The 27,721-nt window shown below is 44.0% G+C and overlaps 1 long non-coding RNA gene across 1 annotated transcript; it reads left to right on the top strand.

Moving 5' to 3' along the window:
- Window positions 1-17,655: 17,655 nt before the first annotated feature.
- LOC121020545 (uncharacterized) lies at window positions 17,656-19,378 on the top strand. The gene is made up of 2 exons (XR_005786188.1): window positions 17,656-18,141; window positions 18,772-19,378. It is a non-coding gene; the product is annotated as an uncharacterized LOC121020545 (long non-coding RNA).
- The last annotated feature ends 8,343 nt before the right edge of the window (window positions 19,379-27,721 follow it).

Raw genomic sequence — 27,721 nt, forward strand, 5'->3', positions numbered from 1 at the left:
CTTGGGAAGCGCGGCCACGTGAGCCAGAATCCATTTTTGCCGGACATGCCAATCCGCCTGGCTCCCGGGTTTTCATAACACACATCGCATTAAATGTGTGAAACAACTCTCGCGGAACCCCCATCTCGCTCTGTCGCTCCCCTTCCCCAATATGCAACAAATTCACATCCTCATCTTCTTCAAGTGGGGCAGGGTTGGGGGGGGGGGAACAGCAGTCATTCCCATTTGACGGTTTGAAAAAAGCAACGACGTCCGCACCACTCACTGACTGGCTAATGAATAATCAGATTTCACAGCGTGAGCGCTGGGGTGGTAATTTGGTTGCACGCCATGCTCCAAACCCATGCAATAGTGCTTCATTAATGTGAAGACCTGTATAATCAAACAATTAGCAGTCTCTCTGCGACGAAAGCAGCTTTTCATCAGCATATATACTTCACCGAAAGATGAGTCCCCAATCGGTGGGTCTGCCAGCGACTAGTCTTCCACTAACTCAGCCACAGTAACGTGGAAGGAGACGTGGGTGGTTTTCACCCATACCTTTAGCCAAGGGTCCTACCTGCCACCTGTGTTTCGACATCACTACAGGGGAGCAAATATTTGCAGGGAATATGAGATGGGGAGAATATCTTCTAGTTTTATGTATATACTCTCCTGTTTTATGACTCCTGTGTTTTTCTTCACTTCACACTTATTAGGGTTAAGAACTTCGGAAAGATACTTTGAATTATCAAGGGGGACAAGGAAAACTCTGATCCTTCTTTTATTGTGCCTATTCACGTCGGTGATTTGTGTTATCTTCATTCTGATATAGCTGATTAGCCTCTTTGGAGACTTTCTGGAACCGTGGAGAAAGGATGCTGTTTTATGGTGGGCTCTCTCATTTGCGGTGTTGACTAATTCACATCAATGGATACCCAACGGGGCTGTTCATAGAACCAGGAGGCAGAGACCTTGGGTTCCTGGTGCCCTACGGTTTTGAGTCTCTTTTTACACGCTAAACAAGCCCTGAATATATTGGGTCGCTTTCAGCATATTTCTCAGCGGCAAGGAGATGAGAAGTACTAACTCAATACTTTTTTTTTTTTAAAGTAAAATGTAAATTATCAAAGAAACTTCAATGGATTTGCAATAGCCGTATGATTAGTTTGGCTACTCTAAATCAGGGATAGCAAACTTTCTCTGCAACAGGCCAACTAGTAAATATTTAGGCTCTGCAGGCAAAGAGGAAAAGCAGAGTTATCATGTAAGGACTTCTGTAACAATTCATTGAAAACCATTCTTAGCTCTTAGGTCTTACAAAAACAGACTGTGTGCTGACTTTGGCTAGCAAACCAGTACCTGGTCCTAATCACAGGTTTTAAGAAATCTTTCTTGTCATTGAGCAAAGCAATAGCCTTTGTATATCTTAATTTCCTTACGTACATTATTGTCGTTTTACTGGGGATAAGAAAATTTTGTGAATATTGTGTGTTTGTGCAACAGAAATAGTTAGCAATAATAAACAGAAATGAATGGAATGACTAGAATTTATTGTGGTGAGAGAAAATGAATAAGCCTGACATACTTTCTTAGTGTCTTTTCATTGGCCGAGCTTAGCAGCGGAGCAAGATATAGCGTTCACTTGGGTCTTTATATGGATGAATCCAGTTCACCTGATGGATCAAGGTTTGGGGTCTCATTCATGGATATGTATGGTGGTTTCACAAAAGGAAAAAAAACACTGTTGCATGGCCACGATCTGTATCTTTACTCGTTAACTCTCCAAAAAGCTGGACAGACTGTCCCTGAAAATATGGTTGGACCAAGGACGGCTAGCACCAATCTGGGAAAGAGCATGCCCTTCGTGAATAAAATCTCAGATCAGATTCTAGATTTAAACATTAACATGATTCTTTGCAAACACAATTACACAGCAAGTTGAAGCCAGGGTTCTCCAAGGGCAAGCTATCTACTAGCTCCAAGGTGGATTATCCAGTAGAAGGTCAGCCTCCAAAGGATGCTGGCTACCAGTCTCATACGGCCACAGATCGAGATTTCTAGTGACATGCCTGTTGGATGTTCTCTAGCGTGTTCTGTTCTACGTTTTTTATTAAAAACTTGCATGAGGACAAAGAAGGTATTCTTATCAAGTCTGCAGATAATGAAAAACCTAGAGAGCTCACATTCAGTGGATTACAGGGAATCAACAAAACCTCTACCATTTACAAACACCATGAGTAAATCGAACAGAACACAGTTTTGCCAGGGTAAATCTCCAATTTGTTATTTGAATTAAAGACAACAACTATAACTAATTATGCAAGCCCTGGATGGGAAAGTCCTTAGGAAAACACCAACGGAAACTTCAATTTTCAGTCGTCTCAATGAGCCCGCAGGGTGGTTAACAATAACTATGACTATGTTCAAAAATTCAATTATCTAACCAAGTTCACTTAGCATGCTAGGTTTTACTCTGTTCCATGCATGGCATATTTAGATGGTGTGTAAAAAAAAAAAAAAGTAGATAAAATAAAAGTATATTTGAAATGGGTGCCTGGCTCAGCAGGTTTAGTGTTTCTGACTCTTGGTTTCAGTGCAGGTAGTGATCTCACGGTTCATGAGTACGAGCCCCGTGTTGGGCTCTGCAGTGACAGCATGGAGCCTGCCTGGGGTTCTGCCTTTCCCCCTCTCTCTCTGCTCCTCCCCCGCTCACACATGCTCAAAAATAAATAAATAAACTTTAAAAAGAAAAAGTATTTGTGATAAAGAACTGCCAAGTCAGGAAAGCAAAATTAAGTTATATTACCATGTTGAATCAAGGACTATTGAAGAACTTGTGACTCTCTTCCCAGATTCCTGGGTTCTACCACAGACCTACTGAAGCAAAATTCCTGAGAGGGTGCCAGAGAATCTGCAGTTCTAAAAAAATCTCTCCAGATAATTCTTTAAAAAAAAATTTTTTTTTTAACGTTTATTTATTTTTGAGACAGAGAGAGACAGAGCATGAATGGGGGAGGGTCAGAGAGAGAGGGAGACACAGAATCTGAAACAGGCTCCAGGCTCTGAGCTGTCAGCACAGAGCCCAACGCGGGGCCCGAACTCACGGACCGCGAGATCATGACCTGAGCCGAAGTCGGCCACTTAACCGACTGAGCCACCTAGGCGCCCCTCTCTCCAGATAATTCTGATGAGAAACCGGACTGGGGAGACCAGACCTTTAGTGAAAGAACAATCCATCGAAATAGGTGAAATATTTAGTTAATAAATTTATATCTGATTCAGTTCTATTTCAGTAACTGTGTCATTTTTCTTCCATTTGTTCTGGAATCGTAACGCCAGACTGTGGCTCCTTTATTCAGGGGCCAAGAAGCCAGGGTTTAGAATTCTTTCTGTATGTGGACCAATTAACTGCTTGTTGGTGGGCTCAAACTGCACCCCTGATGGTAGCTCCTTTCAAAAGAGAACTACATAGGAATTCCCAAGTCTAAGATTTGGGTGCATCAGTGTAAATCTATCACATGATGCTGGGAGAACAGTTCATAGTTATTTTCCCCGCAGATAGCTAATCAGAAGTAACACAGGAAGGGAAGTACATACAGGGAGACGCAGTACTGAAGGAAGGGCTTTACCATTCTATGCTGCTTTATGTGCAACCATATCCCATATACGCAATCTCTAAATGATCAGATTAATGTCTCTTACAGCAGTTCCCTTTTTAATAGTCACCTAAACTCAAAATCTAAGACTTCTTTCTTTACTTGCTCCTTATAGCTAGATATTTACAATTTCTCATGATTCCACCTCCAAAGTGTATTTTGAAGCCGTCTTTTACCCCTCTATTCTCATTGCTTTTTCCCTTAAAAATCTAGTGGATTGTTATGTCAGCCTTGAATCTTCGAATTCCCCCATCTCCCCTTCCCAAGGCTGTGTAATTTATCTCTTCAAACAAGGCCCTGACCCTGTTGTATCAGAAACCTACAAGATGAAGTCTGAGCCCCAAATGATGCTTCCAGGTCAGGATCCTAACTTTTGTTCATTAATTCATTCCAAAATAATTTGTTGAGCACCTACTTTTGGCGAGGCATCAGGGTAGCAAAGTTGAAAAAGCAATTTTACATCTAATTACACGGATCCCATGTTCTTGCTCTAATTCCTTTGCAAATGCTGGGTCTCTCCTACCTCCTGGTCTTTGAAGTTCATAAGTCCTGGTCCATAAGGTCTCTGGTCCTTTACAAAACATTCCCTGATTTCAACAGTGAGAAATAACCTATTCTTCTTGGAATGCCTACAGTGCAATGGTTATGGCAATTATCTCTTGTTAGTAGTTTGGATATTTCTGCCAGGATGCAATGGTCATTAAGAGAGGAAACTAGGCCTTGTTTATCTCCACTGCCCCTAGAATGGTGGCCAATAGCTAAAACATACTTAGTTGTTGAAGGAAAAAAAATGGCAACAAAAGCAAAAATAATCAAGTGAAACTATATCCAACTAAAAGGCTTTTCTGCACCGCAAAATAGATGGTCAACAAAATGAAAAGTCAAACTACAGAATGGGAGGAAATGTTTACAAATCATATATCTGATAAGGGCTAGATATTCAAAATATATAAGGATATTATACAACGCAACATCAAAAACCAAATAATCTGATTAAAAATGGGCAAAGAATTGAACAGACATTTTTCCCCAAAGAAGGTATATACACACATGAGCAGCAACAGGTACGTGAAAAGGTAGCTTGACGTCACTAATCATTAAGAAAAAAACAAAACAAACTGCAATGAGATATCATCTCACATCTGGTAGAATGGCTATTATAGAAAAGACAAGTGATCACAAGTGTTGGTGAGGATGCGGAGAAAATGAAATCTTGTGCACTGTTGGTGGGACTTGAAATTGGTTTAGTCACTGTGGAAAACAGTATGGAGCGTTCCTCAAAAAATTAAAAATAAACTACCATGTGATTCTGCAGTCTCGCTTCTGGGTATCCATAGGAAGGAAATGAAATCACTATCTTGAAGAGATATCTACAATAACATGGAACTGATCTAACTGTCCATTGACAGATGAATGGATAAAGGTAAATGGATACACAATGGTGTATTGTTTTCCTTTTTTTTTGTTTTATTTTATTTATTTATTTTTTATTTATATATGAAATTTATTGTCAAATTGGTTTCCATACAACACCCAGTGCTCATCCCAAAAGGTGCCCTCCTCAATACCCATCACCCACCCTCTCCTCCCTCCCACCCCCCATCAACCCTCAGTTTGCTCTCAGTTCTCAACAGTCTCTTATGCTTTGGCTCTCTCCCACTCTAACCTCTTTTTTTTTTTTTCCTTCCCCTCCCCCATGGGTTCCTGTTAAGTTTCTCAGGATCCACATAAGAGTGAAACCATATGGTATCTGTCTTTCTCTGTATGGCTTATTTCACTTAGCATCACACTCTCCAGTTCCATCCACGTTGCTACAAAAGGCCATATTTCATTTTTTCTCATTGCCACGTAGTATTCCATTGTGTATATAAACCACAATTTCTTTATCCATTCATCAGTTGATGGACATTTAGGCTCTTTCCATAATTTGGCTATTGTTGAGAGTGCTGCTATGAACATTGGGGTACAAGTGCCCCTATGCATCAGTACTCCTGTGTCCCTTGGATAAATTCCTAGCAGTGCTATTGCTGGGTCATAGGGTAGGTCTATTTTTAATTTTCTGAGGAACCTCCACACTGCTTTCCAGAGCGGCTGCACCAATTTGCATTCCCACCAACAGTGCAAGAGGGTTCCCGTTTCTCCACATCCTCTCCAGCATCTATAGTCTCCTGATTTGTTCATTTTGGCCACTCTGACTGGCGTGAGGTGATACCTGAGTGTGGTTTTGATTTGTATTTCCCTGATAAGGAGCGACGCTGAACATCTTTTCATGTGCCTGTTGGCCATCCGGATGTCTTCTTTAGAGAAGTGTCTATTCATGTTTTCTGCCCATTTCTTCACTGGGTTATTTGCTTTTCGGGTGTGGAGTTTGGTGAGCTCTTTATAGATTTTGGATACTAGCCCTTTGTCCGATATGTCATTTGCAAATATCTTTTCCCATTCCGTTGGGTTTTGTTTTAGTTTTGTTGGTTGTTTCCTTTGCTGTGCAGAAGCTTTTTATCTTCATAAGGTCCCAGTAATTCACTTTTGCTTTTAATTCCCTTGCCTTTGGGGATGTGTCGAGTAAGAGATTGCTACGGCTGAGGTCAGAGAGGTCTTTTCCTGCTTTCTCCTCTAGGGTTTTGATGGTTTCCTGTCTCACATTCAGGTCCTTTATCCATTTTGAGTTTATTTTTGTGAATGGTGTGAGAAAGTGGTCTAGTTTCAACCTTCTGCATGTTGCTGTCCAGTTCTCCCAGCACCATTTGTTAAAGAGACTGTCTTTTTTCCATTGGATGTTCTTTCCTGCTTTGTCAAAGATGAGTTGGCCATACGTTTGTGGGTCTAGTTCTGGGGTTTCTATTCTATTCCATTGGTCTATGTGTCTGTTTTTGTGCCAGTATTGTTTTCCTTAAAAAAAAAAGGAAGGAAACCTTGTCATTGACAATAATGTGGATTAAACTTGAGGGAATTATGCTAAGATATTAAGTCAGACAGAGAATGATAAATACTGTATGATGCTACTTATACATGGAATCCTAAAAGACCAAACTCATGGAAACAGAAAAGCAGAGAATAGATTAGTGGTTTCCAGGGACAGGAAGAGGTAAGAGGAATGGGGAAAATGGGTAAAGGCGATGAAATGTGCAAACCTCCACTTGATGAATAAGTTCTGGGAATCTAATGTGCAGGAGGGTGACTATAGTTAACAATACCGTATTGTATTCTTGAATGTTGTGCTAAGAGAGGAGATCTTGACAAGTCTCACCACAGACACACACACACACACACACACACACACACACACACACACACAGTGGTAACTATGAGAGGTGATGGATGTGTTAACTAACCTTATTGTGGTATATACGTGTATCAAATCATCACCCTGTATACCTTAAGCCTACACAATGTTATATGTCAATAATATCTCAATAAAGCCGGCAAAGACTAAAAATAACTTGTTTTATACTAAAATAAAAACAGGGGTATTTGTTCAAATAAAGAATGTTTCAATTGGGCTAAAAACAGGGGCTTTATGTCTTTACGACATATGGTAACTGTGAAAAGAAACGCAGGATGTAAAAACCCTTCATGATTTAAATAAACATATGCCCGAGTTGCTTGTTGAGGCCACATCATAACAGAAGGGTCCCTCTCCTCCCGAACACAGTTAGCTCTGTGTGTTGCCAGTGGTCACTTTCTAGAAAGGCTGGAGGTTGACCCCTCAGTAGGTTTCTGCTCTCTGCACTCCAGGCTCAGCAGAAGGTGTATGTGGGACAGTTGGAATTTCAGTTACCTGCTGAGGTCCTGCATTTTCCAGCCCAGCACAAAGGCCGTTTGAATGCATCAGACTTTCCTTTTCAGCGATATGGAAAGGGTTACATTGGAGGAAGGCAAACACGTAAAATGGACATTGAACATTTCTGTTCTTCAAGGTCCTTTAAACACCGGCTTTGTCAGGCTCCAGCCTTCTGCCGTGTTAGTCCCCCTTTTCTATTTTTTTCCTTCCCCAAATTCCTGCTCCCTCCTGATCCAAAATTGTGAGCTGACTTTTGTTGGTCTCCTTACATGCTATGTTTTTTCCTTCCCCATACAAAGTCGAGATGGAAAAAGATTTTATTCTCTCAAAGGTATCTTTGCCAGCCAGTCAATGACATTTTCTTCCCCAATTACGAGGACTTGAAGACAGGACTGGGACCCTGGAAAACCTTCAAGCATCACGGGATTGGGGGCCGGTCATCCAACCAAGTGTGTGACCCAGTAGTGGGTGGTCCAATCAGTTTAGCTCTGCAGTCGGAATAGAATAAAAGAGGATATATCAGCATTGTCCCATCTTTACAAAGGCTAAGTGCTTTGTGAAATTCATTTCAGTTGTGGGTTTCTGCGTGTGTGTCCTGGGTTGGAGTATGGAGTATTTCTTAAACTTTAAAAAATTTTTTTAAAAATGTTTATTTATTGAGAGAGAAACAGAGAGACAGAGCACGAGCAGGGGAGGGGCAGAGAGAGAGGGAGAAACAGAATCCAAAGCAGGACCCAGGCTCCAAGCTGTCAGCGCAGAGTTCGATGTGGGGCTCGAACCCACAAACTGCGAGATCATGGCCTGAGTCAAAGTCAGACGCTTAACCAACTGAGCCATGCAAGTGCCCCATACTCCCTACACTTTTAAAGTTACTTCCTTGACTTTGCTGAGCCTTGATTTCTTTATTGTTCAGCTAATGAGAAGAGAAGGTGAGCAGAAACACGGGAATGTTCTTGCCATTTCCTTACAAAGGGCGCTGCTTACTGGGCTCAGACCGAGACCCAGATATCTGGCAGAGAAGTGTCGCTAGCCAATTCTAGTTTCTAGTTCAAAAGTGCAGATAACATAGCTTTTTTTTAACGTTTATTTATTTTTGGGACAGAGAGAGACAGAGCATGAACGGGGGAGGGGCAGAGAGAGAGGGAGACACAGAATCGGAAACAGGCTCCAGGCTCCGAGCCATCAGCCCAGAGCCCGACGCGGGGCTCGAACCCACGGACCGCGAGATCGTGACCTGGCTGAAGTCGGACGCTTAACCGACTGCGCCACCCAGGCGCCCCAGATAACGTAGCTTTTAAAAAAGTCATTAAAGGAGCCCCTGAGCGACTCCAGTCAGCTAAGCATCAGATTCTTGGTTTTGGCTCAGGTCATGATCTCACGATGCGTGAGTTCAAGCCCTGCATCGGGCTGTGTGCGGACAGAGCAGAAGCTGCTCGGGATTCACTCTCTCTCCCTCTCTCTCTGCCCCTCCCCTGCTCACTCACTCTCTCTGTTTCTCTCTCTAAAGGTAAGTAAACTTAAAACTTTTTTATGACATTAAATAATTCTTAAGATATTTGCAGAACTTAGAAGAATTATTCTTTTTTTCCTACCCGAGGACAAAGGGGAAAACAGAGCCTGTGATGTGTCCGAAGGGAGTGGGCGTTGGCATGGCCACACAGAGCCAGCCCTCCTGGAAATGCAGAAATCTTCCCGAAATATAGGCTTGTTTATTTTTCTTACCAGCTGACTTGATTAGTGGCGACAAAGGAGGAACATTCCTTGGTTGGCGGCACGATGATGAAACTAAAAGCCAGCTCTTCCCCTGTGTCTTACCGTCCATGTTTTCTGCTCTCCGCCCCCTCCGCCCACTCCAGCCTGGGAAACCGAGAAACTGAAGCTAGACGTTCCGCGGTACTGACTGCGTTAAACCCAGGCACTGCCGAGCCAGGGACAGTCTTCTTAAATCCTTATCTTTCTCCCTCCCAGACTCTTACCTTCTGGAAGGTTCTACCCACTCTCAGCACAGTCCTTGCCAGTGATGGACCTTACTCCTTAGGCTGCCGTGTTTCAGAGGTGCTGAGAGAGAGGCCACCGAGGGCACAGGCACAGGATTTTCTAGGTTTCCTTCATCTCCCACAGGTCTGTCGCTTCCAGTCATTCACCCAGCACCCTGGGGAGAAGCAGGGCTATTTCCCGTCTTCCCCTAGCAATCCCTGCCATGTCACAGAGAGGCCACTTCTCTGCAGAAACCAAGAAGGGAAGAGCGAGGGCAGCTGTCCACACCCTGTGCGCACCGTGGCCTGACATGTGTCCCCTCTGGTCCTTTTCGTTGTGCCTGTCCCCAAACCCAAGCTGTGAGAAAAGGCCCATACAGCCCATGTGAAAAAGACTCAATTTCGCTGTGTCACGGGAATGTACCACAAGGCTGAAAAATAAGAAGCAAAACTCGAATCTTGGGACCCCCCCCCCTTTCAGCAGAGGGGACACTTCAGAGCTCAGAGACCAATGACTGGTTGACCTTGAAGAAACCGAGTTCGAACAGGAAGCAGGGTGAAGAAGAAACCACGGCCCATTGTTTTTGGAGTACCACCACAGAGGATGAGATCCTTCGAGGCAACAAAGGCTCCGTAATCTTACTAGAGTGTTACTATAGGGATGAAGCCCACACAGTAACAATCACATCTCACAAGATGCCTTTGTGAGCACACCCGGCAGGTGCACCAGCCATGCCCTCATGTGGACACTGGCCCAGCGTCCCCCTGGAGCAGCAGAGATCAGACTAGAAATCCATTGAGCATAAGAAAACGGAGAAATTGCCATGAATTCCCCTTTTGAGATTCGCACGTGAAAATCGGGCTTGACTCGGGTCCAGAAACGACGGTTTGGGCGATAATATTTAAACTTATTTTTTAAAGTTCTGTTTACATGTAGTTCTTCTAAAAATCGTTGAGAGACAATAGAAAGATTGGAAATCTAAGAGTTTATGTGATATCAGTTTGCCAAGCTTCAAACACCAAACCTCTCTAAACTGGATGATTCTATGTTGACATATCCATGAATATAATTCTACAGTATAAGAGTTTAAGAAAAACAATGGGTTTAGATAGCTTCAGCGTATCAGTGGAGGGAAATGCATTATTATTCATTTATAGTTGATAAGTATTAAAACCTAGAATAAGGTTAAAGCTAGTCTTTTATCATAAAATCCATCATTTTCTTTCTCCCATCCCCCCCATAAAACCTAGTAGAGGTTCATTTTTTTTTAAAAATGTTATAACTAAAAGAATTTTTTTTTGCAAAAAACTTAGGTTTAATAAATCATTGCCATGAGCTAACCCACATTTGAATCTAGAAAATGCACTTGGCATTATCCTTCTCTGTTCACATATATTTGAAGTAAATTACATCAAATTGTATTTGAAATACCAAACTGGCATTAATGGAAGATTTTTTTGCTCCAGGCACCATTTTAAAATAGATGAGCATAAAAATGCAGTCTGCATCATTAAGTTTATATGAAACTAGTGAGAATAAAAATCACCATGTAAGTTCTAATAAGATGTGTTTTTCATTCCAGTTTAATAACCCAAGACTATATTCATCTTCCAGTATAATAAATACACCGAGAGGAATGTATTCTTTTGTGGGCTTAACATGTTGAGGTTCCTTTTTTTTTCCCCCAAGAAGAGAGAGTTTTCTGGGAAGCTGGGTGAAGAAAATTCTTTAATATGGCAGTGCAGAGTATTATTATCATAAATAATTAATGTGCACAGCAGAAGAAAGCCGAGCCTCATTAATAATTCTTATTTTTAGTTGGCATAAGCTAGAGGTGCTGTATCTTCTTTTATCCTATCTGTGTCAATTTCCTTGATTTTAATTTAATAGATGTTAAAATTTTTAAAGGTATGGTACATTATGCGGTGGGTTTTTGTTTTTGACTAAATAACATCCTATCGCTAATTCTTACCTGCCAGGCTATTTTTAGAAACAGGCAAAAGGAAGGAGGGGGAAAAAAAATGTTGGGATAAGGCAAGGTAAAGTGGGCATCAAGTCAGCGCCTTTCATCCTCCATTTCCCTCCGGGGCCAGTTAAGACGCGCCTTTGATTAGAAACCTCAGGAAATATGAAGAGGTTCTGCCATGAATTTCAGCTCATCAAACTCGCCTGTTTATTTTTCCAATTCAGGGCTGATCCGCCGTCTACACCCTGAAAACACAGGTTCTCCCTGACACCACCTTGCATTTGCGATCAACTACATCACTTGTCAAAACCTCCCAATCTTTGATAACAGGCATTTGTAATTTATTAATTCAGCGTCGGAGCAGGAGAGCGGCTAAGTGTTTCTGATTAGCACAATGGAGGGAATAAAGAGCCTGCTCCGGAGGGCAGCGGGGTTGCGCTTTGCGAGGAACAACAAGGACCAGGCACGACATTCCATCTTAGGAGGATTGATAGGTAACCTGAGCGACTGAGAGCGAGCCCGTCAACGTTCTTTCACGGGGGAAATACAGCCAGGATGAAGGGGTAATTGCAGCCAACCTCGGGGAAAAATAATTCTGACGTGAAACAACCCGAAGCCCGGGTCGAGGCGTTTTTTTGTAGCCCTCCCCGCTGGAACACCGGGCTGAGATTCTTAGGTGCCACTACCAGGATCCCCAGCCGGCCTTCGCCTCACAGGCACCACGTAGCTGTCCTTACGGTTCAGCCAAGGTGAGGGTGGAAATTCAAGCAGCTCTGGTGATAGGATATGAGATAATCCCACACCCAGTCTCTTGTGACAGGATAATTCAAGCGCTCAGTTTAATACCATTTACCTGGGGATGTATTGTCGGTCCTGGAAGTCAATGCCAAGGCCGGATGAGCACAGCAGGCCACATGCTTCCTTCAGATCGCCGCAGTCCCAGCTGGCATGTGGCCTCCTGCTTCGAGCTGTGCCATAAGACGCAAAAAGAACCCGGGGCTAACTAAGCAACGTCCTCTACCTGTTTGCCGGCCGGGTTTCACGTTTTCCAATTAACTGCAAGTTTTGGCATCAGGGATCCTGGGTGGCGAGCTCTCTCCAAGTTCATTGTTACCAGCTGATGGGACTGAGTAATTAGAAAAATGCCTTGCGTCTATTGAGCATTTACTATGTGCCAAGCATCACGCTACTCAACGCATGGCATCTGTTTTGCATGGCGAGCCTTTGATGGGCAAGTTTCACATTATTAAAAAACAAACTGCTTCATCTATAATAGGAGCAAAATATTAATTTACTGAGAGGTTACAGAACTTTCCATAGTCCGTCCGAGTTGTCAGGCTCAGAATAGAAGCCAAGCCTATATCCATATCTGTATCGGTATTTCTCTCTATACATCATATTACATATAGGTATATCTCTGTCTGTCTACCTGTCATATATGAAAACAAATTTGTGTTTAGCATCAGTGGCCTTTAATTTTTCTGTTCATTCATTATTAGCTGAATGTGAAGCATTTACATTTTTTTTTTTAACGTTCATTCATTTTTGAGAGACAGAGAGAGACAGAATGTGAGCAGGGGGAGGGGCAGAGAGAGGGGGAGACACAGAATCCAAAGCAGACTCCAGGCTCTGAGCTGTCGGCACAGAGCCCGACGCGGGGCTTGAACCCACGAACCGCAAGATCATGTCCTGAACCAAAGTCGGACGCTTAACCGACTGAGCCCCCAGGTGCCTCTGAAGCATTTTCACCTGCTTGTCAATTTTTCTTATCATGCAGCCTTCAAATGCACTCTCAGCACGGCCTGCCAAGCCCCGTCCCGCCGCCCCCCACCTCTGTATACCTACGAGTGTGGGACCGGCTTTAACCTGGGCTTGAGGTCTGTGGAGCCTTGGCGCCCTGCAGCAGGAAGTCGAGTTTGGGCAGAGAGCACACAGCCTCTGCGGTTTGGCGACAGGCTAGCCATCCTCAACTCACCCGACCTCTCTGACCTCGCAGACTCTCAACCTCACCAGTGGTCTTGGTGCCCTTAGAGGCGCTCCCACAAACATAGCTCGCGGACTGGACGTGCTCTGAGCTCCTCCTCCCTCCCCACCCGGTACCACTCACCTTGCCCTTGGAGCTATTACTCTCTTCGCATTTCTCCCAGGGGGGCCTGCTGTGTGCAATTTGATTTCTGCTGACCTGGATTCCTGAGCTAGGCTCTGCCTTCATTGAGAGCGGGTGGGGTGGGGGTGGGGGGTAGCTCTTGTCTTGCTCAGTGCTTGGACATAGATGGCTTTCACTAAAAAGGTGTTTATAGGAATGAGTAAGTGATTGCATAAAGACTGCACTGTGGAAGACGTCCCACCCCTCCGGGCCAGCTGTTCTCCTGCTCCCCATCCCTGCCGCACGAACCTGGGGTTATTACTGCCCGGACCCTTGAGCGATGCCAATTAGAAACAAATTGAGGTCTCCGCTGTTCGGGCTTGGCCTGGCTGCTTCGGTCTCCCCCGTCAGAAAGGCCGTCCCCTTAGGCGATGCCTGTGGTCAGAGCACCTGTTTGACACATTGCTGTGCAGGTGCCCCTCCGGAGCCGGGCACAGTGCATCCTCAAGGGCGCGCGCTCTGAGACGAGTGTCTCCCTTTAGAGCTCCCCACGCCTCTCGTTTGGTGACCCAGGGAGGTTACGTTACTCTCCCGGGGTGACATCTTAGAATTTTTGTGGCAAAGATTCCAATGAGATAAACACACCTGTGTTTTAATTGTGTGTTCGCTTCAAGAACAGCGAGGGAGAAAAGTTTTTGGTTAACGCTCCCAGGGCCGATAATTAGCAGAGGAGACAAATGATGTAAGAGGCAGAAGTTGCCAGTGGCGTAGTCTCGGTATCCACACTGCAAAACAAACAGGAATTGCAGCCTGGCTCCACTCTTCCCCCACTTTCTCTGGCCCGGCGGTGATCTCTGTGTTGCAGAACATTAGGTTACTCAGAGTAAACTCGCGGTTGAAAGTCGAGGGGTTGACCTGGGAAAGAGTCCTTGTACCACATGTGAAAATCCTGACCCCAGACACACTGGTGTCATGAAAGAGGATGTACTCCTAACGACCCAGGTCAAAGCAGGCTGAAGAAATGCTAGGGAATGCTACTGTGAACAGGGGAGTGTTGTTTAATTTAATAAAACATTTTCCTGGCTTGGTCGGAGAACGGTAACTCATGACATTATTTGTTGAATAGAGATTTTGCCTAGTAATGAACAGGACGGACTGCAGACCTAAATTGCCAGGGTGCACATCTTGACTACGCCTTTTACTAGCTGTGTGATCCTGGCCAATTTCTTTAACCCCGCTGTGCTTTCATTGTTTCATATGGAAAACGGGGATATTATTAGGGACAGTGGTAAGGACTTAAACAAACGATACACATTAAAACAATGAAAAGAGGGCGCGGCACTTAGGAAGTACTTAGCGATCAGGGGTGAGTATTATCAATATTTTAATCGTGCTTTTTAAGGAATTAAAGTACAACGCAATTTCCATTTGACATTATTTCACTTTTCTTGGGTAATGACATCAGAAGCACGCAATGCTTTGATTCCATTGCGGTGACTGTATTAGGGAGTCAACGTCCATTTACGTGGATCCTCACCACGTAGTGGAAACTGAGACTACAAGTCTGCACCTCACCCAGTGGTCATCCAAGTTGTACGAAGCGAATTTGTACCTAAAGGTCAACTTACTAACTTCTGAGTCAGCATTTACCGCTAAGTTGAATGGATATATTTGCTGGGCTCAATCAACTTATTCCCTTTTATGAGCAAACCAAATTAAGATGCTGTGGCTGGTTTTTGAACATAGGGAATTGAGGGATCTCGAGGGTATTTCTTGGAGCTGTGGTGATCTACAGAATTATCCGCATGCACCTGTCACATACCACCGCGTTTCTGGTACTCCGGTGAACTTTATTCTTACACTGGAAAAGAAGCAGTAAGAATTTCTTATTCTAGACCTCTGTCTTTTCTGGATTCCGCTTTTTAAAAAAAAATTTAATGTTTATTTTTGAGGAGAGAAAGAGAGAGAACAAGTGGGAGAGGGACAGAGAGAGAGGGAGACACAGAATCCGAAGCAGGCTCCCGGCTCTGAGCTGTCAGCACAGAGCCCAACGCGGGGCTCAAACCCATGAACCCTGAGATCATGACCTGAGCCGAAGTCAGTCGTCAACTGACTGAGCCACCCAGGAGCCCCTTCTGGTGCCTTTCAGGTCTGTTTGCCATGGCAATACCCCATCACGTGTCACCCTACAGGGCTATTCTCTCAAATAGGTACACCGACTAAAATGCCACTTCCTAATAATACCTAAAGGAGGCCCCCTAAATGCCAGTATTCAAACGCCCCAGAATCACACTCTAAAGTCCTACAATAGGAGGGGAGAGTTTTCTTCTCTTCAAAGAGTGTCATTTTCTGACGTTTCCTGTTCTGGAGCAGCCATTTTGGATGGTGTCTGACTTTTTGTGGCTTAGAGCTCCCTGTGCTCCGTCTATCATTGTTACAAGTATCAGCTGTCATTTTGCTGGTCAGCTCAGAAATGCCGTTTACTAGATAACTTCGGTCAATGAAATGGCAGATAGACCGTAGACTTCATATATCTTTTAAATCAGTCAATTTAAAAGGCCAGACCAGAAACGCCACCAAAGAAACAGATCTACAAAAGTAAAAAGGGGCAACGTGTGATTCTTAAGGTAACTGGGGTCTGTTAATCATTCCATTTACATCTATTTCAGCAAAGAAACATCATAAGCACTGTACCTTTTTAAAAAAGTACCTTGCTCTAGAAAATTTGTTCCAAAAAGGATGTAGTTAAAATGGGGTTTTGACAATATTTATGCCATAAAGTGTTTCATTTTTGACTAAAACGTATCACACTTGAGAAATGAGTGAACAACTGATTGGAAGTCACAAAAATATTAACTATAATGAGCTCATTTAAATAGAAACAGACGTGCTATCCCGCTGGTTGTCAAAAGTTTTCAAAGACGGTTTCTCTCGAGTAAGCAGGGTCCTGCAGACTGGGTCCATCTGTCTTCACGAAAGAACATTTTACGTACTGTGGAAGGAAGTGCTCCTGTGAAAACACCATTTGGAATTATTGATCTCTTGATCACTTGTAGATCTCAGTGGGAAATCAGAACAGCGATGGGCTCAGAGGGGGAAACACCAGTGCCAAGAACATTAAAACAACAACAACAACAACAACAACAACAACAACTTTTGGATTCATAGGTGGCTGGAATAAAAATAAAATCATATGTATTAAAGAGGGAACATGTTCATTTCTCTCTTTGAATCACACAAGGGATTTTTTAAAAAAGTTTTCCCAAAGCACTCCTTGGTCTTCCCTTGAACGGAGCGAAAGAAACGGAAAAGAAAAGTGTGCTGTGTACGTCTGTCCGTGTGTTCCTGGTTCGCAAATTCTTGGCCTCGGCTGCTGAGGTTGCACAGTCTGAGGCTAAGCAGTCTTGGGGGGCGGGGCTCCAAGACACACATTTTACCTTCTAAATTGTTCGCCACCGGTGAGTTAGAGGATTAGCGAGATGCGTCATGACTCATCAGGGCAACCGTAAGACGTCCGGCAAAATGGTGTATGTTACGTTGCTACTATTTCCTGAAGCCTAGAGCCCAGAATTCCAGTGAAGGAAGGGAGCTTAGATATCAAATTCACCACTTCTTCACTTTACACAGAAGGAACTAGAACCCAGAGAAGCGAAATGAGATCTTGGACTTCACGCTCACTTTTTCCTTAGGAGAAATGTCTCAGTTTAGTGAGGCAGAAGCCTGACTCTGCAAAAGGAATGAAAAGGGAAGAGGTTGGTTTCAAGATGGTTGAAAAGCCACCGTGGTGTATTATCCTTCCGCACCTTCTTTGTGATGATATATTTGGGTCTCTCCTATATGGAGGCACTCATAAATATTTGTTGAATGATTAAGTAGACGAGAGAATGGGTTTGGAGTCTATATAACAAAGACCAGCTTCGCAAATGGTGGGGACACAGGCATGGAAATGTACAAAATAATGTTAAATTTCAGGGGGAGAAGACAAAATAATTTGCGTCCAACAATCACAGCTATGCACAAATGTATTTTTGAATGTTACTGCAGCCCTGAAAAGGATGTGAAGCGACGTCTGATTTAAGGCTTTCCGAGATGTTACTTAAGCTTATGTTAAAATGAATTTGGCTTCAGGATTAAGTTCTTTCTTGGCTTCACGGTAGCGGCCGTCGCTTTTCTGCACAATTTTCTCTTTTCGTTTTGCTTTAGAGGATGCGTATTGAGGGAAGACAAACCAACTGGGACAGACTTCGCTCCACGTTGCTTTTGAGGAATACAGGAGAAATTCCTGCATAGATGCCCATGTTCACCTCCATTCATCTCCACCTGCAAAGAAACACATGGATCTGGCTTCTTTGTGGATTCTCTTTGAGTCCTCTGACACTCCCAGGAGTGGTTCCTACGTGAGGGCATGTCACTCATCATTCCCCAACCGCCACCCTGGGGTCAGCTCAGAGCTTGGAGGAAGTAGCCTCTGAGTAAGAGCGCCACCCGTGGTAGACATAACCCACAGCTCCATCGGCCCAGATCACTTCCTGGGTGCAGCCCAGATCACTTCCTGGGTGCCTGTGTGTGCCTCCTTCTGATCCCAGGTTCTGTTCACCTCACCTGACACTTTCAGAGCCAGTTCTCAATTCAGATGATAATCTAGCACAAAAAATAAAACGACCCTCACCTAAAAGAAGCCACAGCGGCAAAGGTGTGTTAAACAAAGCATAGGCACTTTGAAAAAAAATTGGTAACTGGTCGAGAGGAAAGAAATGTTCGGTTACTATTTTTTTTTTTTTTTTGGTTTTTGTTTTTTCCTGCTTGGCATCGGGCTGTCTATGTAATAAGGATGAAATGGGCTTTAGAGGGACGAGGACCCAACAATGCTTGAGAGGCTGGCTGGGGGGACAGCCTCCAAGGCAGAGCCATTCAACTGCCTTCAGTCATTTCCTATTTTTAATATTAAAGGAATATGGAGAGAAACAGGACAGAACATAGCGTTCTGGGAAACCAGTAATCAAATGGCCTAAAGCTAATGTTTACTTTTTGGAATGTTTTATGAAGGCATTACTTGGAGATGTAAAAAAGAGAGAGAGCACCTAATAATAGCCTTTCAGTGGCGGAAACAGAAAAGCAGCACAGACATGATAATTGAATTTGGTTTGGATGGTCAAAATCTGTGTGATCCTACAGCTGTATTTTCTAAACCATCCGCTTGACTTTTAATACATGTTCTACGTTTTGTTTCCTTTGCCCATCGCTGCATTTGAAAATTGCTAATTACCTTACAAGCCTATTCAATTTTCCTTTGCTACTATTTTTTTCCTTCCCTCCTGCAAAGGAAGACGCTCGGCCATCATTTCTTCTCAGCCCTCAGTTCCCTCACCCAGCCGTCCAAGCAGGTCAACAGAGGATCAGAGTCAAAGCAGATCCTGAAAACCTATGAGCAAAAGATCAGTAAGTCCAGCTCCATCCCTAGGAACACCCCCAGGAACACAGGTTGGTGACCACCAACACTTTGCCCCACATAATTCAATGCGCACACGACAGGCAAACAAAATGAATGGGAGCATCTGTGTGGCACTTAATTCAAGGTTAGGTACCATCTGAATGATAGAGCCTGGGTTCCAAAGTTGTGATATAATTTTACTTATATGTTTCGAGTCCTTATTATGTCTCGTATAACCACTTATATCCCCAAATCCTTTTCGGAATCGTCCAAGAGAAGAATCTCCATGTGTCCCAATCGATGTTTATTTGACCTTGGGTTACGATAAAGAGCAGTGCCATATTCGTGCTATAATTTAATACTGCTCTCAGCTGTTTCTATTATGAGTTCTGGACATCCGGGAGCTCATAAGATGACTGGGATTTGCAAATTCTTCCCATATGTGTGGACTTGCATAGACTTGCGATGTTAAGAAAATAAAAGCTCTATTACAGCTGGACTCCGAAAAATTATTGACCACGTTTTCTTCTTTACTCGTTGTTTCTTAGTAGCCCAGAATAATAACCTTTAACATTTGAATAAAATGTTCATAAAATATTTCCAAATATATTTTCCTATTTGATCTATACAATGTCAGGTGAGTTAGGGCCCTGTCTCTTCAGAACACTGTGACTCCGGTAGGTGAACTAAGTTACTCAAGGTAAAATTGCTAATAAGGGAGAGAACTGGGTTGAAGAAATAGTCATTCATTTTTTCATTCACTCATTCATTCACCAATACCTAAAACTGAGCACTTATTACAGGAAGGGCGTGATGTTAGGTGCTGAAGATACAACCCAACCCCTGTCCTTCAGGGCGATTGTCATCCAGTGGCGATGATACATATATGCTAAAAACTAAACAATGATTTATTTGCAGCTGTGAGGAATTATATGAAGGAAAAGTACATGAACAATAAAGGTGTAGAGTAGGAAGTCTGTATTCATCAGATAATTGCAAGAAACTGAATCTGTTCTAGCTAACTTAAAAAGAAAGGGATTTGTTAGAGGGTAATGGGTTTACAGGAACTTCCAGAAGGACTAGTAAACCAGCTAGGATGGGACTGCCAGGAAATACTATAGCAGTAGATGGGTTTACTCTGCAGAGCACAGGCCATATCCAGATCTCACTGCAAGAAAAGTTTAGGAAATGTATGTTTGTTTGTTTAGTTTTCTAATCTCTGTATATGGGAAAGGCCGCTTGGTGGGGTTTGAGATGGGTTTTAGGCAGCCAATCCAACGTACAACGTCAAGAGCCTAACCTAGTCTGGGGTCTGGCTTCCCTGAGACTTGAGTTCAGCTGACATTGGAAGGTGGTAGAGGAGTTCGAGATGATCAGGTGAAGGCACACGGGTCTGGAGGAAAAAACCTTGCGTGTGCTGGGGACAGCCCATAGGAAGGCCCCACTGCAAGACAGAACGTTAGGCATTTGAATTGTTGACAGAAGGCCAATGTAGCCAGAGTGTATGAAGGGAGGTAAACAGGGGTCATCAAGGACTTTGGGAACACATTAAATAGTTTGGACTGCTTCCTAAAGTCAGTGGGAAACCATCATAGAGTGACCTAGGTCCTGCGAAGCTCATTCCGTTGATCCTTTCCCTCTTCTTCATAGACCTTGTGATACTATGATATCAATAATCTCTAACCTCATCGCTGGACTCTTTGCACAGAAAGTGATCTAATCTGAAAGTAGATCTATTTAGAGAGTTTCACACTGAGAGAAAGCCACAGACTGACTCATACATCTAGCAGTTCAGCCTCTCAGGGGGGATACTCCCAGTAAATGAGGATCGTGATTCAGAGCAAAGCACCTGAGACATGATTTCATTTCATGTGGTTTGCCATAGGCCATGGTGTGGGGTGGTTATGGGGTGGTGGTTATGGGGTGGTGGAGGCTCTCAGGTTCTGTGACCACTCACCACTCTCTGTATCCCCTCTCACTAGGTACTTCTGATAAATCATCTCCTTATTGGGAGTTGGCTGACATTGGCATTTTTGCATGTAATTGTAGGGGGATTGGACCCTTCTCTAGGCTAGAGGTGAAGGCAGTTTAATACCCACCTGGAAACCCATCAGAGCCTTGACCCACACTCCTTCCACTTACCAATAACCTACCAGAATCCTCACTGTCCCCTTTTAAAATAAATGGAATTGGAGACATCTTAAAAAAACATGACGTGTAACCTATTATCTAAATTTCCTAAAACTCTTGTTTTTTGTTTTTTGTTTTTCACTTTTCCCTCTGAGTTCTTAGCTATCTCTAAGGAAATTCTCTTCAACAGAATGCACAGGTCATCCTGGGTACATATATTCTGCGATCATTTCAGATGAATAGCGTTCTTCTTTACTACTATGTCCTAATTCCTCTTTAATTTTATGAATCCCTAAAGTTTCCTTACATGGAGAATCTGTACCAATAAAGTGTAGTTCTGAAGGAAGCCAAAGTCTGCAGTCTTTTTTATTTTAAAATTCTGACAACTTCTTTTGGTCATTATTTGGGAAATTTGCCAGAAGTAGAGAACTTGATGATTCTCTCATAGATCAATGAAGGCTTAAACACATTAAGCCCTACTGAACTGTCTTCAAATATGTCAGTTATGTATCCATACAGTGTATGAAGGCAGAGACAATTGTCTGTCCTAGGAACATATTCGATCTTCATTGAATGAACAACAAACACTCTCAGTACTGAGTATCAAGCCAGGAAAATAAGACTGTATTTCTCTTTGAATAGGATATCTTTGTGAAGTTTCAAGAATCTTACACCTTCTAAATGGAATTACTCTTGGGGGTCCAAGAAGTGTCGGGAGAAACTGTCACAGATATTTAGAAAAGTAAACTTGGCTTCCAGAAAGTACATTAACAACAACAAAAAAAAGCAAAACAAAGGGAAACATCAGCAGAAACAAAGGTATCTGTGTAACTCTTCACCAGAACTCAAACCAGTTCTTCTTTGGGGGGATAGCATCGTGGACTCAGTTCTCTTCTTGAAACATGGGGAAAAGGCACCATTTTCGCAGGAAGAGAATCAGACTCCCTTGACCACAGTGGGTTTAGAGGCCACAGCAGAATGGAGAGTTTGAATCGGCGAGTGGTCTTGAATTGAGTCATCTGAGGGTGGACTGTCTCATCCTTCAGCAAGAGACACACCTGGTCTATAAATCCAATCCTAACGGATTTCTATGAGAATCACCGGAGACTGGATAACATTCAGAATGGAATGAGATAACAAGTAGATAAGTGAATGTAATTCATTATTCTGAACTTCATAAGTAATATTCTGTTGCTTTTGTTTTTCTTATGTAAAGAACTTTATCTCTGCCCATTATGTCCTGCTTCTAAGAGAGCTGTTTTATCGGGTCTGCAAATGAGATCATGGTACTGGACCAAATAACCAATGCCTCTGGGAGGTTCCTACTGACAAAAGTTTCTCTATCTGGCAGGGATCGCTTCTGCGGGAAGTCTCTTGCAAGGGAATTTGCTGGGGATTTTTTTTTTTTTTATGTTTAATAATGATATGGACACACTTAGTCTCTCCTCCTGGCCTCTTACCCTCCATCAAAAGAAAAATACAATCCTGTCCCAATTTGTCAGATATTTTCTTCTACTGAGACAATAATATCCACTTGAGACATAATTTCACTTCATTTGTTAACTATGAACAAATGTTCTATTTGATTTATCATTTTGACAAGGAAGTTGTATCATCTTCTTCATTGGATGAATGAATCGATGCGTTGTGATCCATACCTACAAGAGAACACAGCTCAGCAACTGAAAGGGGCAAACCATTAATTCACACAATCACATGGATGGATGTCAAACGCCATTTTGCTGAAGTGAAGGAAGCCAGACCCAAAGGCTACAAAATGCATGAGTCCATTTAAATGACATTCTGGGAAAGCAAAACTATAGGGATGGAAAACGGGTCAGTAGTTGCCAGGGATTGGGACTGGGGAGGGATGACTTGATTATAAAGAGGTGGGGAATTGGGGGTGGGGGGCAATGGCACTGTTCTATACCATGACCATGGGGATGAAGGCACACCTCCATGCACTTATCCAAACCTACAGAACTCTACTCCACAAAGAGTGAATTTTATTTTATACAAATTAACAGGAAAAAAGCTATGTAAAATAAATCTACAATCAAGTTAGACATTATCAAGAAACGAGGCAGTATTATGGGGCACTGGTGTGGCTCACATCATGATCTCACAGTTCATGGGATCAAGTCCCAAGTTGGGCTCCGTGCTGAGCGTAGAGCCTGCTTGGGATTCTCTCTCCCTCTCTCTCTGCCCTCCCCAGCTCTCAAAATAAATAATAAAATAAACTTAAAAAAAAAAAAAAGAAAATAGGTCGCTTTATGTGCTCATCATTCTTTGCATAAAGTAGACAAGAAGACTACCAAGGTATATAAAGATGTAGTCTACAGTAGTGTTTCCCAAAGTGTGCTGTGTGGAACACAAGTGTCCTTAAGTATGTCACTAGGTATTGCTAAAAAAAAAAAAAAAAAAAATCCAAATGGCTTCTCAACGGTGTCAAATGAATTTGGGAAACCTTGCATTCATGATCCCATCCCCCTTTGGGAAAGTTATGGTCTATATTAATGTTAGGAGAAATTCTCCCACAGAACAAAACACACAAGCCTAAGTGACAATCGCAGACACAAACTTTAACATAGTAGTTCTCAAACGTGATTAAAGGTCGAATTCTGTTCTTCATAGAACATCGATTGACATCTAATGGACACGGTTTGAGAAATGCTGATCTACGATAGAGCGGACATTTCACCACAGGAATCACACAATCTTAGTACCAAAAGGTCTTCCTGTCCTTTGGATGGAGCCCAACTTAGCCATTTTTTAACAGAGGAGAACATATCCTCTTTTCAAGCGTGACCGGTTCGTAACTTCACAGTTTTTTCTTTTTTTTTTTTTTTTTGGTAATACGATCCATATTTAACATTTTTTAAAACCCCCCCCCCCCCCTGCACCCCCTACCCCTCCCACCTGTGGAGTTTGGAAACAACTCCTGGCCATATGCTGCTGTAACAAAGAGGGGAGAAGAGTGCTGATCTCTGGGGACGCTCACCCGGATACCCCTCTTCTCTGGCACTGCTCCTGAAATCTAGGAGCGGATGCCCAGCCAGCATGCCCTTCCTGTGTCCCTGTCCCTGCTTTGGCCTCACGTGAGATGCAGGTCTGCACTAGACCCACCAGATCCTTTCTCCCAGGTGCAAGAGAGACAAGTCTCAGAATGGCATACTCAAAGCTTCTTAGTTCCAGGACCTCACAGACGAGCTTCATAGTTTTGCCCTTCCCGGAACTTGTTTTCATTTCATTTGTTTGGTTCGGCTTCCTTTTGCATTCAGCGAGTTACTGCCCTATCCTCAAGCACGTTCCTCTTTGGCTAACGTTAGTCTTTGTCACTTGCAGCTCCAAAAAACTTTAGTATGCGGGGAGAGATCCAGTATCTTCCGAAACTTCGTCTGCCTGTTGGCAGGGTGGGGGGGCCACATGGAGCAAAGATTGGCCAAATTGCCCCAAATTTCTGGAGAAAAGTACCAGGGGAATGAGGACGCAGTCCAACGTACCTACAGATTAAGTACAACATTGGATTCGTGCTCTGTTCTGCCAACCAGCTCACTTCAAATTCTTATTCCCCGCACTTGGAGGCCATCTTGCTCCCCTCTGGCTTGGGAAGGGGGGGGGGGGCTGGGGAGGTTTAGTTGAAATCCACCCTTGAGGAGTTGAGATTTCATTTTCAGTTAGCTCCCTCCCTCCTGTAAGTAGGATGGTTTCCTTGTGACCCCTCGTCTCTAACTCTTCAGACATTTCCAGCCTCTCTGAAATTCTCTCCCAGACCCTTCACACTCCACTAAATACTTCAGGAAGTGACTTAGTCCTGCAGAGATGTGTATGGGCTTCTCTGGTATGGAGTCTAAGCGAGGCCTTAATTTTATCTCGACATCTGGACAGGCGCATTTAACTAAACTATGCATTTTGGACTGGTTCCAAAGCACCTGAGGACAGTTGCAGTACCTTTGAGGTTTGCAGTAATGCAAAGATTTATATGCGGCATTTACCCCATGCTGGTCCGGAGTGTTATTCTTTTTCATCATTGATTTATACGCTTGCTCAAAGTTTTTCTAGTTGTAGGTCGGGATCTCTGCGTCGGCCTCGGCCCACGAGTGTCCCGGGAAGGCACAGCTTGCCTTCCGCAGCCCAGCAGTGCCCCGCACGACACCGGGCACGGGAGTGGGCACAAGGAAAGGTCTCCACAACGTTCACTGTATTTGCAAAGGGGGAAAACCTGGCAGCCGTGTCCTACCCCGGGGGATGGGCGCCTTGTGTTATCACGCGTCTCAGGGCTTCCCAGCCCTCAAAAGAAAATCACGTATACTCACACACACGGCGAAATGTCTTTAGATAGGACCAAAGCTTTATAAGGAAACTTTTTCTAATCTTTTTTTGTTTTTTTTTTTTTGATTTTGCAATTTGATGCAAATGTTCTTAATTCCCACCGTGAAGCTCACATTTCCCTGGCTGCGCCGGAATGGGCCCTCTTCCCTCAGCCGCCCCCGCAGCCAGGTGAACCAGATTCGTGTTTTTGGCGATGTTGGCAGGTCCCGGCACGGCCTCCCCCTCTGTGCCTATCCATCCGATTCCACCTCCGATTCCTCCACCAGGATGAACAGAGAAAGTCTCCTAATCCTGTCGGGGACCGTGTTTTGGAACCTTGTGGGAAATTACCAACAGCCCTGATTTTCTATGCGAACTCTGCTTAGGTGCTTGAGTAGCAGGAAATTATACAAATAGGTCAAGAGAAATGATCAAGGACATTTTGGGGAAATGGGCACTCTCATACAAATAGAGCTCAATCATCAGATGCCAGAGAGGAGCAGTGGCCAGGAGGACCAACTTTCCTTCTTTCCTGTACCTTTCCCAGACCCCGGTCTGTTCTGGAAGCCCCTTCCCTGTGTTCTCCCAGTGCTCTGCGCCCTGGCTGGAGCCTATGCCCTTGTCAGTCTTCCTGACTTGACCCTGAGCCCCTTGTGGAAGGGGCTGTGGATTCTCTGCATCACGGATGCCCATCCCAGGCCCTTAGTCATCACGTGGTGAATGCTGGCCTCTCCGGGCATACTCGGCTGGCTCCATCAGTCAGCTTCGTGTGTTGTTTGCGATTGGATTATCGCCTGTGCCACCCGATGAAGAGAAAACACCCCCCTGTGCTCTGAGTCCCAGAATAGCTGCTCTCTCCGTCGTTGAGGGCCCTGAGGGACCGAGCTGCAGAAAGAGAGGGTCGGATTATGAGCAACAAGCATCCCAGCTGGCAGCTCATACCTAAAAACTGTTCTTTCATGGTCCATTAGACTCTGGCCTTGAACCGGTGGCATCTCTTTGGCATTGAGTGTAGAGCGGAAAAAATGGGAAAGAAAACTCACCAAGTTCTCCCGTGGAGGTAACGCATCAGAGAGAGAGCCCTGGACTCCCAACTTAACCGTTGGTTAGGATAGCTGTTGCGTACTGAGTCCCGGCTGCGTGCCAGGAGAGGGTAAATCGCATTGTAACACTGTCTCATTGAATCCCGACAAACCCGTGAAGTCAATATCCCTTTTTTGCATATGTAGAAACTGAGGCGCGCACATGGAGATCAGAGAGTCCGTAGGCTGCTCAGGAGTGTGAAACCCCTCGGAGGTGGCTCACTGTTGTATTTCTAGCCCAGAGCCAGGACCCAGATCTGAGGAGGAACCCCAACAACTCCTGACCCACACCCCTTTTAGGCCAAGGGGGGTTACTGATAAACTCCATGGCGTCGGTCAGGCAATCTAACTTCTCGGAGCCTCATTTGACCAGAACGAAATTTAGGAATGGCGATGCCTACCTTTCAGGACACTCGGGAGGCTTCATGAGGTGACGCACGTGAGAGTGGAATTGTTTTTCAACTGTTTTTCACCTCCTTAGAGCTGGATATGCCTTAGGCACCTGAGGAAACTGAGTGATAAATACACCGGCAAGGAGACAGGGACAGAGGCGGCATGACTATTCCTGGCTGCTGCGGAGCTGGCTTGGGCCTGGGGATGGTTTTTCGTGACATTTGGGCGGCGCTGGTGTGGGGAGGCACACACACATGTAGGTCAGAGGGTCTGGGGGCTGCTTAGGAGTGATGTGACGGTGAGTCACGACCGTGCTGCCATTGCTGTTCACCTGCCTCTCCCACTCACAAATCTGCCAAGTATGTGCATGCAAAGAACTGCGCATGTGCGTGCATGTGCGTGCGTGCACGTGTGTGTGTGCATGCGTATGTAGAACCCGTTTTTTCCATTATTAATAGCAAGATTCCCTCATCGGGGACATTTGATGGCTTTGATGCCACTGAACTCATTATTATTTTCTGCTAGACATGAATTCTGCATAAATTTAAAAAATTAATTCAAGTTCAAACAGAGGAAAATCCCGATTTCACTCTCACCCTCACCTAGGGACTAGGAAGGCGTTGATGGGACAAGTTAACCCACTGTTTTGCTCAGGGCTGTACCGCTGTCACCCGGAACAGCACCTGGCACAGAGCAGCTCCTGGCACACACTTGTGCAATAAATATGAGAGTCAGAGCATCAGCCAGGCCCATTTCCCACACTGTCATTAGGATTACCTTTCTAGAACGCATCTCCCATGGACATATTTACAGGCTCATACCTCACTCAATCACTAGTAGCTTCCACAGAAGCCCACACACTATCGTGACCATGGGACTTCCCATGAGCTGACCGTTCTTCTTCAAGTTGCCCTCGGCACTATCCA

Source organism: Herpailurus yagouaroundi, unplaced genomic scaffold (assembly GCF_014898765.1).
Source record: "Herpailurus yagouaroundi ecotype Mexico unplaced genomic scaffold, PumYag 250, whole genome shotgun sequence".
Taxonomy (NCBI): Eukaryota; Metazoa; Chordata; class Mammalia; order Carnivora; family Felidae; genus Herpailurus; species Herpailurus yagouaroundi.